Below are 11966 nucleotides of genomic sequence, written 5' to 3'. Positions count from 1 at the left end.
CCCTAGCTCCATAACGACCAGGCTTTCTCCTGGCCTCTTCTGTCTCTCCAGGGCCTACAGCAGTGACTGGCACGTAATAGACAACCGAATACCTTTCCAGGCTTGGGAATAATCATCCTGAATGTGTTGTATTCTGTAAGGAGCTCCACATTTTTTAGAGAAATGTGCAGAACTTCAAGTAGGGCAAGGGAAGAGGAGTAATAACAATTATCTATAATATTAAACCTGTGAGAGAAGATTTTGAAAATACGAGGCTCGCTGGTAGAGTTAATCACTACTTGGGGACGTAAAGATTATATTATTACAGTTGTATTATCTTCTCGTTCATTATCTTCATGGGGAACTGGATTTGTATTAGAGTAAAAAGTCTTGGTAAGACATGTTAAGCTTTCTAACATCACCAGGACCTCTCAGAGGGGAGCTTATGGAATCCACATTTCTGGAAATTACTGGATATAAAAGGTCTTTCTTAAACGAATTATGTAAAATTTCCTTTGGAAAATACTGATTTGATTTCTTAATGACTTGATTTGGGGGGCCTGGGGGGCTCAGTTGGTTGAGCATCTGCCTTAGGCTCGGGTCATGGTCCCGGGGTCCTGGGATGGAGCCCCATGTGGGCTTCCCTGCTCAGCGGAGAGCCTGCTTCTCCCTCTTCCCCTCCCCCCTGCTTGTGCGCTCTCTCTCTCTCTCTCTCTCTCTCTCTCTCTCTCTGTCCCTCTCTCTAAATGAATAGACGGAATCTTTGAAAGAGAAATAAAATGACTTGATTCTCTGGCTTCCCACACTCTTCTTCCCTATCATTTATTCTCTCTACCTGCTCCGCAAACTGGAAAATTTTACCACAAATCTGTGACGTTACCGACTTGTTTGGGTCCCTTCCAGTCTGACTAGACACGTTATCATTAACCATTGGAACTATCTTCGTCTTTGATGACAATGAAGAAATGAGAGCCAGAGATTCAAATGCAGATGTCAGCACTACTGTAGGGATTTGGACCCGTTGGCAAGAAGACTACATTTCATTTACATATTTACTGATAGCTCTGTTACAAATTCGCTGCCCTAATACCCAGGCCGGGAACTTCATCTCCAGTTCCGCTTGGATGTGGAAATCACCCAGAATGATGACAGGGGTGATGGTGAAGCCAGCAAACCTCTTCAAATGAAAGAGTGGGAGTGTACAAGCATTTGCATGGAATACAAGAACAGGTCTACAAATCTTAGACTTTTATATCTGAGTCCCATGCGATTGGGAGTTTGTTTATAAAACTTTCTGAAGTGGGGCGCCTGGCTGGCTCAGTTGGTGGACGATGCGTTTCTTCTTTTTTTTAAATTTTTTTTATTATGGTATGTTAGTCACCATACAGTACATCCCTAGTTTTTGATGTAATGTTCCACGATTCATTGTTTGCGTATAACACCCAGTGCACCATGCAATACGTGCTCCCTCCTTACTACCCATCACCAGTCTATCCCATTCCCCACCGCCCTCCCCTTTGAAACCCTCAGTTTGCTTCCCAGAGTCCATAGTCCCTCGTGGTTCATTCCCCCTTCTGTTTACCCCCCCTTCATTCTTCCCTTCCTTCTCCTACCGATCTGCCTGCTATTTCTTATGTTTCATAAATGAGTGAAACCATATGATAATTGTCTTTCTCTGCTTGACTTATTTCACTTAGCATAATCTCCTCCAGTCCCGTCCATGTTGCAGCAAATGGTGGGGATTCATCCTTTCTGATGGCTGAGTAATAATGTGACTCTTGATCTCAGGATGGAGTTCCAGCTCCACATTGGATGTAGCGATTACTTGAAAATAAAATCTAAAAAAAAAAAAAAAACTTTCTGAAGTATTAGTTCCTTTGCTCATTCATCCGAAGAACTCAAACTATGGGCCAGACATTGTTTTAGGTCTGTGAATACAGGGATTAACAAGAAGGAATTGGGGGAGAAAAGGACAATACTCATATATTTTTAAAAGATAAATTCAGGGGGCGCCTGGGTGGCTCAGTCGGTGAAGCGGCTGCCTTCAGCTCAGGTCATGATCCCACTGTCCTGGGATCGAGCCCCACGTCCTGCTCAATGGGGAGTCTGCTTTTCCCTCTCCCTCTGCCCCTCCCTCTGCACGTGCTCTCTCTCTCTCTCTCTCTCTCAAATAAATAAATAAATACAATCTTTTAAAAAAGATAAATTCAGATAGTGCTGGAAACAAATCAAATCAGGGTGAGTTGCTGCAGATGATTTGGTAGAGAGAGAACATTCTTTAGGGTGATAAGAAGGGAAGGTGGCCAAGGACGTGACATTTAAGACAGCACCCAAATGATGAGAAACATCATGCCAGGTGAAGAGCTGGGGAAGACGGTTCCGGACAGAGGGACTAACAAACAGAAAGGTTCTGAGGCATGGCTCGAGAGCCATGGAAAGGCTATGGGTTTATTTGGAATGGCGTGGGAAGCCATTACAGAGTTGATATTTATTTATTTATTTGAGGGGGAGGGGGAAGGGGCAGAGGGAGAGGGAGGGAGAGAACCTTAATCGGGCTCCACTCTGGTCATGGAGCCCAATGCGGGGCTCCATGTCACCATCCTGAGATCATGACCTGAGCCAAAATCAAGAGTGAAACGCTTAACCGACTAAGCCACCCAGGCGCCCCGAGAGTCGATTTGTAAGCAGAGCGGTAATGCAACCTGATTTCTGTTTCAAAGGGATCTTTTTAACTGCTGTGTAGAGAATGAACTAGAAGAAAGAGTAGAAAGGAGGCAATTTTGGTAGTCCAGGCAAGTAGAGATAGTGGTTTGGACTCGGGTCATAGCTGTAAGAGTGGTGAGAAATGCTTGGGTTCAAGACACATTCCGGAGGTAGGTATAGTGTGGGAGATGAGGACGTTAAGAAGTTTGGGTTTTGTAAGTACAGGTGTTTCTACTATAACGATGATTCTGAAAACCTTCACATTCTGCTAAAGCATGTGCTAAAAATAATAGGGTTTGGGGAAAATCTAGGGTTAACGTAAACCACCTCAAAACCCCTAGAACATTGTAACCAAAGCATTAAGAAGAGCAACACCAATTCCAATAATAGTAATATCTCTGCTAGAGTTCTACCTCTGATGGCATTTGTGCCCTGTGTCCCCCAGCCAGTTAATCGTTCCCCCGCCTTCAACCCCGGGTGGGCTTCCTCTTCCAGGATGGGAGTCCTGGAGGGCGTTCCCTTCTAACAGACACCATTTTCATTGAAGTTAAATAAATAATCCAGGACATAGGCTTTGTTATTTTTCATCATTTTAACATGGGAGAAATGCCTTTATAACAGCTTCATCTGTACTCACAGCTTTGAGAGATAGCTTCCCATAGAAAAGACCATAGCCGTGATCGGAACCACTAAGCTAGCCACACTAGCACTAAGGGAAGGTCTCCATAGATTTCCTGCTTTCTGCTTGGGCTCTTCCTATATTGCTAAGGTCTGCTTTTTAATGGTGAGGACATTTGCCACAGATTGCTTCAGATGTTGCCGTGCTAGAAAAACAGCATGTGAACCAACACAATTTCTGTGTTATACCAACGTCAGTCCCCTATCGCTTATCGCTTATCCGGTAATTCCCACCAAAGAAACACACACTGTAGCAAACAGACGGTACAAGAGAAAGCCTTTTGAGCTTCTAAGCAGAAGAGTGATGTGATCTAATTTATGCTTCAGAAAGATCATTGTAGGGTGCCTGGCCAGCTCAATCGGTTGAACATGCATCTGGAGATCTTGGGGTCATGAGTTCAAGCCCCCCATTGGGTACAGAGATTACTTTTAAAAAATAAAATAAAATAAAATAAAATAAAATAAAATAGGAAATAAATAAATAAATAAATAAATAAAAGATCCCTGTGACTGGAGAGGAGAACAATGCAGGAGAGGGCAGGAGTCCAGGTGACAGATGATGGTGGTTCAGACTGGACAAGTAGCAGTAGAGATGGAGAGAAGCTACCGCATTTCATCCAAGTACAGTTCGGAGGTAGAGGTGACAGAGGTGACAGCATCCGCTGATGGAGTGGATGTGGGGATTGAGAGCAAGGGAAGACTCAAGCATGACTTTCTAGGATTGTGTCCTGGCCAAGTGAGTGACTGCTGGTGCCCCTCGCTGTAGTAGGGAAGCCTGGGGAAGGGACGGGTTCGACAAGGGGAGCAACGGATGGCTTCCGTCCCAGCCACATGGTTTGAGATGTCTATATGACATCTGCATGAGATGCCAAACAGGCAATCTGATATGCCTTTAAAGCCCCGGGTTGAAGTCAGAGCTGGAGATTGAAATTTGGTGACATCAGCATAGAGATGATATTTAAAGCCAGGGGCCTGGGTGAGGAGTCTTCAGCCTTCCAACATTCCTGCCATATCTGACTCTGGTTCTGTCTGTCTGTCTCTTCCAACTGTTTTTTGCCTTTTAATACGTCTTGTAAGTTCTTCTTGTCTTTTCTTTTTTTAAAAGATTTCATTTTTTACGTCATCTCCACACCCAGCGTGGGGCTCAAAGCCACAACCCCGAGATCAAGAGCTGCATGCTCCACTGACTAAGCCAGCTAAGCGCCCCTGTTTCCCCCAAAACTCAACTACTAACAGTCTACTGTTGATTGAAAGCCTTACCAATAAAATAAAGCCAAGTAACGCACATTTGGTATGGTGTATGTATTATAAACTGTATTCTTACAATAAAGTAAAGCTAGAAAGAAGAAAATATTATTGAGAAAATCATAAGAAAAAAGAAAATCATAAGGAAGAGAAACTACAGTTCCAGTAATGTATTTTTTTAAAAAATCCGTGTGTAAGTGGACCCGTGCCTTTCAAACCCACGCTGTTCATGAGTCAACTTTCCCTTCCCCCAGGTCAGTTAAGCTCTGATAAAAGCCCTAGCAACTTGCTTCTCTCGAGGGCAGACCTTGTTAAGAAAAAACAATGCAAACAAACAAAAACCCCAGAATGGTCTGATGTGTTCAAAGTGCTCCGTTGCCCCCTCCCCCTGCCAGAAGCAGGAGGCGGGATTTTTCTTGGAGAGTCAGCGGGAGAACCTGACCAAGCTCCTAGAGCTAAAACGCACAAAATTGTGGCGACCCACTGATGCCTGGGCTCGCCTGGACTCTTCGGTCTCTCGCGCGAAGCCTCCAGCGACATGTCAATTACATGGCAGGTTTCCTGCCCTGCGCTGCTTCCCCTGGAGCTTTCTGCTCCGGGAGGTTGTGATTCTGTACTCGCCTGTCCGTCCCTCCAGTTTTCAGGGCAGCAGTTTGCCCTGTGACCTCACTTCTCTAGTGAATGTCAAAGAAGAGTTGTTGATTTTTCAGTTGGTTCAGCTCTCCGCTTGTTAGGACAGAGTGGTGGCTTCCAAGCTTTTTACTTGCCAGACCTGCATGGGGGAATCTTTTTTTTTTTTTTTTTTCAGTGGGTTCTATTAAATCACGTAGTGTGCTGCTGGGATGCCACAGAAGGAAGGAATGGCTGTGCAGGAGAGGAGAGCATAATGGCCGAGTTCAAGCCCCGGAGTAGGGCTGTTTCAGTGGGAGGGATGCAATCAAGTGGCCTTTGGCTGGGCAATTTCATTGATCGATGCGAGTTGTCTAGTGGCCAACATCACCTATAGCCCTGCGTTGTGTCCAGCAGTTTTCTCATCTCACCCTACCAGGCCAAAACACACTTTGTACTTTTCGTTCACTTTGGCCACCGGACTAGCAGAACAGTCTGCTTAAAAGTCGCATGTTGAATCGCAGTGGAGATCCGGCACTGCAGAGATGGGCAGCAGTCCCCCAGCAGTGCTGGTGCCTGTAGGAGCACAGCCTGGGGACTCCCAGAAATACTCTGGGGGGAAGAAGCAGACCCAACAAGGGCTTAAGAGTCCTGCAAAAGTAGGTGATCAAGGGAGCTCAGATCATTTGAATACTAATGTCAATGTGACCTCGTTTGTGCGCAGAGACTGACAAGGCTCTGGTGAAGTGCTCTTAGGTCGGTGCTTCTTAAGCATGTAAAACCCAAAGGACTCGTGAACACTGCTCTCCCTCTTCAGAGATTGTGATTCAGTAGGTCTGGGGTAGAGTCTGAGATCCAGCATTTCGAGCAGGATCTCGGGTGCCACTGCGACTGCTGGTCTTCATAGGAGTCTGGTCTGGGACCAGTGGGGCCCAAGGAAGCCCAGATTCCTTCTCAGTGGAGGAGGTCAGGAAAAGCTTCGTAGGAGAGGTATGTGAGCTGCAACAGTGTGGAAGTTTGGGGAATGCCGGCACCAGGAGGAGTTGAAGGGCGTTTATTTATTTGTGTGGTGTTGGCAGCTGAGATTAAATTGGTCACGTGGCAATGGACACCGATTGTTAACACAAGCATAATGAATGCATCTGCGACCATTCCAAGGAAATACTGATTTCAGGTAACGCAATCTTATTGGATGTGTTTTAGTAAACAAATACGAGGGGGGAAGCTTTGAATGACCCTTGGTTATTTCTGTACTGTGAATTTAGATTATAGGAATCATAATTCATTTATAACACTTTTTTAAGTGTATTTTTTTTGCTTTATTTTTAAATTTCTTTTGATTGTATTTTTAGAGATTTTATTTATTTATTTGCGAGTGAGTGAGCACTAGAGACAGAGAGACAGCGAGCATGAGTAGGGGGCAGACGGACAGGGGGAAGCAGGCTCCCCGTTGAGCAGGGAGTCCAATGCGATGTGGAGCGGGGGCTTGATCCCAAGACCCTTGTATCATGGTCTGAGCCGAAGGCCGATGCTTAACTGACTGAGCCACCCAGGCGCCTCTGTCTTAATTTTTTTTAAGTTTTTTTTAATTCATTTCAGAGAGAGAGAAAGAGAGAGTGAGAAAGAGCGCCAGCAAGGGTGGGGGAGGGGCAGAGGGAGAGGGAGAAGCAGACTCCCAGCTGAGCAGGGAATCCAACATGGGGCTTGATCCCAGGACCCTGGGATCATGGTCTGAGCTGAAGGCAGAAGCTTCACCGACTTAGCCACCCAGGTGCCCCAAAATGTATTTTTTTAAAAGTAATCTCTGCACCCAACATAGGGCTAGACCTAAACGACCCCGGGATCAACAGCCACATGCTCTTCCGGCTCAGCCAGGCGCCCCTAATTTTGTCTTGTTTTTAAATTAAGCAAAGACTAACAGTGTTATCAGTCTCTCTGGAGTTTCGTGCCGATGAACGGTGTTCATGTTGAAACCCCGCAGCTGCCTTGCAATTATCTTGTTACAAATCTGAAATCTGTTTTTGGGATGCCTGGCTGGCTTAGTCAGTAGATCGGGCGACTCGATCTCAGGGTCGCGAGTTCAAGCCCCATTAGATACGGAGCCTCCTTAAAAAAAAAAAAAAGAAGAAGAAGAAGAAGCATTAAAATCAAAAATCTGTTTTTGTGAAATGCAAATTTATTTTTGCATATCTTTTAGTATTTCTTTAAAAGAGACTTCATAAAGTAGCTTCCCTGCATCATCTTTCCTGCATCGTAAATCAGTATATTCTATATTTTCATTGATGCTGCCAAATTGCCCTCCACAAGTGTGGGACTCACACCACCACTCAGAGCAACAGTGTGCAAATGTGTTCAGTCTCCTCTTAAAGGAGGTTTTAGGAGTGAAAGGAAGCAGAGGTAATGACCAGCTGTGGACAGCAAGTTCAAGAAGTCTTGCTGAAGGGGAACAGAGGAATGGAAGTGGAGGCAGGCGGTTGATAAAAATGCGAGATACGTGGGCGTATTTGAACGATGATGGAAACAGCAGAGATGGGGAAATAGAAGCAGGAGAGAAAGGGGATAACAGAGGTTTGGGATAAGCTTCCAACTTGATTCATTACCAAGTGAATTGGCAATTGTCTCAATACCATCAATTGATTAATCCATCTGTTCCCTACTGATTTGAAATCTTAAAAATATGAAAATTTCAGGGGTGCCTGAGTGGCTCAGTCAGTTAACCGTCCAAGTCTTGGTTTTGGCTCAGGTCGTGATCTCAGGGTTGTGAGATCAAGCCCTGAGTTGGGCTCTGTGCTGGGCATGGAGCCTGCTTGAGATTCCCTCTCTCCCTCTTCCTCTGCCCCTTTCACCCTGCTCCCCCCCTCCAAAAAAATGAATTTTCCCTTGTGTACTTTACAGATCATTCCTCTGATCGTCCATGACTTGGGCTTCCAAGCACGTTATGTCCATTGCTAATCACCTTTCTTATTTCGGCGATTATGTTACCAATTTGTAAGAACTCTGCCTCACTCTCTTGATTACTTCTTTTTCATAGCAGACTGATTTTGTTCTATGGACACAATATTCTCTTGGACATCTCTCAAGATACTGATTGGCATTTTTAAAACGTTTTCCACATTGGCTTTTCCTTGAAAAGTCAGTGGTTTTGCTCATTCATCTTAGTTTTTCTCTGCTGTGCTGTTGGTTTTGTTTAAGTGTCTGGTGATTGGCCATTCATCGGAAGGACTAGATCACTACAGTTTGGTAAGTGGTTTGGGGTCCTCTGCGGTTGTGAAGGTCGCTGTTCACCTGAGAGGTTTTTCACTCTGCCTTTGACACAGCTGTGCAGGGGAATGGTTGGGGGTATGCCCACGGGAGGATTCCGATTTCTGAAGCAGACGTAGGGAACAGGTTGCAGTCAGTGTCTTAACCAGATGCATAGAACTTCAGAGACTTAAACTGTTCTGCTGGGGTGCCTTTTGTCTCTAAATTCTTACGGCTGGTCCCCCAATTACCTGGGCACTCCCTACTCTCTCCAACCACAAAGTCCATGCTGGGCCCCCTCTCTGGGCACAAGAAGTGCTTTATTTAGAAAGCCGTTCTCACTGGCTGTAGCCAGGGGTGAAAACTACAGCAAGACACTGTGCACAGAGTTGGAGAAGGGCCCATTTGCCTTGGCAGACCTTTAACTAACTTCTCTGCTTTCTGCTCCATGACTCACTCTAGCCCCTACTAATTCAGAGCTTTTTCTGGGGCTCTATTTGGAAGATTCATAATCATTTCTCCAATATCCTTCTCTTATTCCTGTGCTAGCAGGCTATGGGTTCCACCTTATGATTCCCAGAAATTTCTTATTGTTTTCGAAAGGTCACACTGCTTGGCTTGGACAGTTCTTAACCTCTCTGTGGCTCTGTTTACTGTTTTTGCAGTGTGAAATTTTATTTTGTTGATATTGCCTCATTGGGCTAGCCCTATAGCATCGGCAAACATTTTTTCTGCTTCTTCTTTTTTTGTTGAAGTGTAGTTGACATAACAATATGTTAGTTTCAACATAGTGATGCAACGTTTATATACATTAGGCAGTGATCACCCTGATGCATCTAGCTACTGTCTGTCCCCCGCACAGTGTTGTTACAATATTACTAACCATATTCCCTACGGGACTTACTCATTGTATAACTGGAAGTTTGTATCTTTTAATCCCCTTCCCCTTTCGCCCAACCCCCTCTGTTTACTCATCTTTCAATTTGGATAATAATAGTGCCTGTTTTGTGGAATTATTTAAATGGCTTAATACATGTAAATTGTTTAGTGCTGCGGTGGCCCATTGGAAACACCGAATAGCTCTCAGCCGGTCCATTCCTCTGGTCTGCTAGTGAGACCTTTTCTGGTTTCCCAGCATTGCTCCGGAGTTGTTCTTATTTTTATATTTCTTCTGGCATTTTAGTGGGATTTTGGAAGGAAGAGGCGGTGAAATACATAAACTCTGTCCATCACCTTGAACTGGACGTGAGCACTTGCTTTTGAAAACGGTAAAAATGAGCGTTCTGGGTAGTTACTTAGACTAGCACAGCTATAGGAAAACTTGGAGACCATCTAATAGAGCTCTCTCTCTTTTAAAAGGAGCAAAGAAATGAGAAATACCTTCCCCAAGTTTGCGGATCTATTTAGAGGGACAGATCCTTGCTTCCCAGTCCAGTGTCCCTACCACTAAAAACCAGAAGTACCAAGGTTACAAACTTCATATGTCTGTGCCCATCTTGTACCCTTTCCTCCCCTTATGACAGAACAGTCCCTCCTTCTATCTAAAGCCAATCCTTCCACCCGGACTTTCATCCCATCCTCTCCGGCTTTCCTCGGCATTTTCAACCTCTTGCTTTAAACTAGGTCCTTTAATCATGTGGAAAAAGAAACAACAGGGGCATCGGGCTGGCTCAGTTCGTGGAGCGTGCAAGACTCCTGATCTTGGGGTTGTAAGTTCGAGCCTCACATTGGGTGTAGAGATGACTTTTAAAAATCTTAAAAAAAAAAAAAAAAGAAAAGAAACAACAAACCTATTGGAGCCCTCCCTCCACCCCCAGACTCTGCTGCATCTTCCTACTCCTTTTCACCTCCAAACTCCTGCAAAGTACCCTCCCCATTGTGCTTTCCTTTCCCCCCTCCACCCCACTTGCATCTGCCTCTGGCCTCGTCACTCCAGCACACATCTCTCATTAAGATCTTGTGTGACCCCCATGCCACTCAGTCCAACAGAACATGTTAAGGCACCAGATTCTTCCAGTTCTCGGCAGCGCTGGACCCAGGTGCTGAGCTCCGCCCTTTGTGAAACCTGTTCTTCTTTGGGCTTTGGGACGCTAACACCCTCCCCTCTTTTATCCCACTTCCTTGCCCAGTCCTTCTCAGTAATGTTTGCTGGCTCTTGATGCCAACCTGGCCAGTCAATGTTGTGGTCACACAAGGCTTGGTCTTCCTTCTCTTTTTCCTCATTTTCAAAGTAGCTTAATTCTTTATGTCTCCCTCTCTACACTCCCTGGGTGAGTTAGAGTCCAAGGCTTCGCTAGCCATCCATATACTGTCAGCCCCTGCATTTAGATCTCCAACTCAGACCTCTCCCTCTACTCACTGACTGCTGTCATGTCTTCTTAGATGGCTCCAGGACACCTCAAAATCAACACGTTCAAACAGAAAGCTTTATTTTCTCTCCTGAAGAAGGCACCCTCTCGCAATGTTTCATAGTTCAGTGAAAGGCACGCTAATCGATCAAGTTATGCAACCCCCAAACCAACATTTTCCTTGGTACTCCTCATCCCCTAGAGCCGATTCAGCGCCAAACCTGTCGATTTTATTTTCTGACTTCGTCTTGAATCCATCCGCTTCTCTCTACATCCACTTCCTCCCCAACCCCCAGCCCCCAGAGGCAGCTGCCTTCATCTCTGCCCTAGACCACTGGAGCGCCGCTCTCACGGGTCTGTGCCCGTGGCCTTGATCCCGCAATCCTTTCTCCGCACCACAGCCAGACTGATGGCTTCGGCTGTATCTGCTCAGGTCGATTTCCTCCCCCTCCCTATCCCCACGGCCCTCCACACAGACCTCCATTAAGCCCTTTAGTAGCTTCTTTTTATTCCTGGGAAAAAGACAAAATTCCTCAATATGGCCTGCAAAGCCCTGCTGGCTCTGGCCCCTGCTCAGCTTTCTAGGTCATTCCTCCTCACGTAGTGCTCCCTCTACTGTCTCCAACACCAGCGCGGCTTCCTTTTTCCAACACTCTCTGTGCCAGGCCCCTCCCACCACAGGGCCTTTGCACTAGCTATTCTCCCCTCTTCATGTGGTTAACCCTTTCTCAGCCTCTCAGATCTCAGGCCCCGCGTTATTTCCCCAGGGAAGACGGTCTTCCCTGATGGAGTCAGAGCTTCTTATCAGAGGCTCTTCTAGTACCAGACGCTGACTTAGTACCATTGCTGTTGTACGTTTATTTGTGTGACTGAATAATTTCTCTCTCCCTCGCCACTCATTCATTCATTCACTCATTCATTCCACAAATGTTTACTGAGCCCCCTACTGTATGCCAGGCATTATTTTAGAAGGGGCCACGCACTGTAAAGAAATAAATACACAATATAACGGCAAGCGGTGAAAAGTGCTGGGAAGAACAGGGAAGCGGGGTAATTGGGCAGAGACTATGGGAGCCTGCTGACTTGGGTAGGATGGTTGGAGAAGACTTCTGGAGCGGCTGTCGGAGCAGAGATGTAAATGCAACCAGAGGGCAAGTCCAGAGG

Source organism: Ursus arctos, chromosome X (genome assembly GCF_023065955.2).
Source record: "Ursus arctos isolate Adak ecotype North America chromosome X, UrsArc2.0, whole genome shotgun sequence".
Taxonomy (NCBI): domain Eukaryota; kingdom Metazoa; phylum Chordata; class Mammalia; order Carnivora; family Ursidae; genus Ursus; species Ursus arctos.
The sequence above is the reverse complement of the archived record's forward strand: the minus strand, read 5'-3'. Positions refer to the sequence as shown.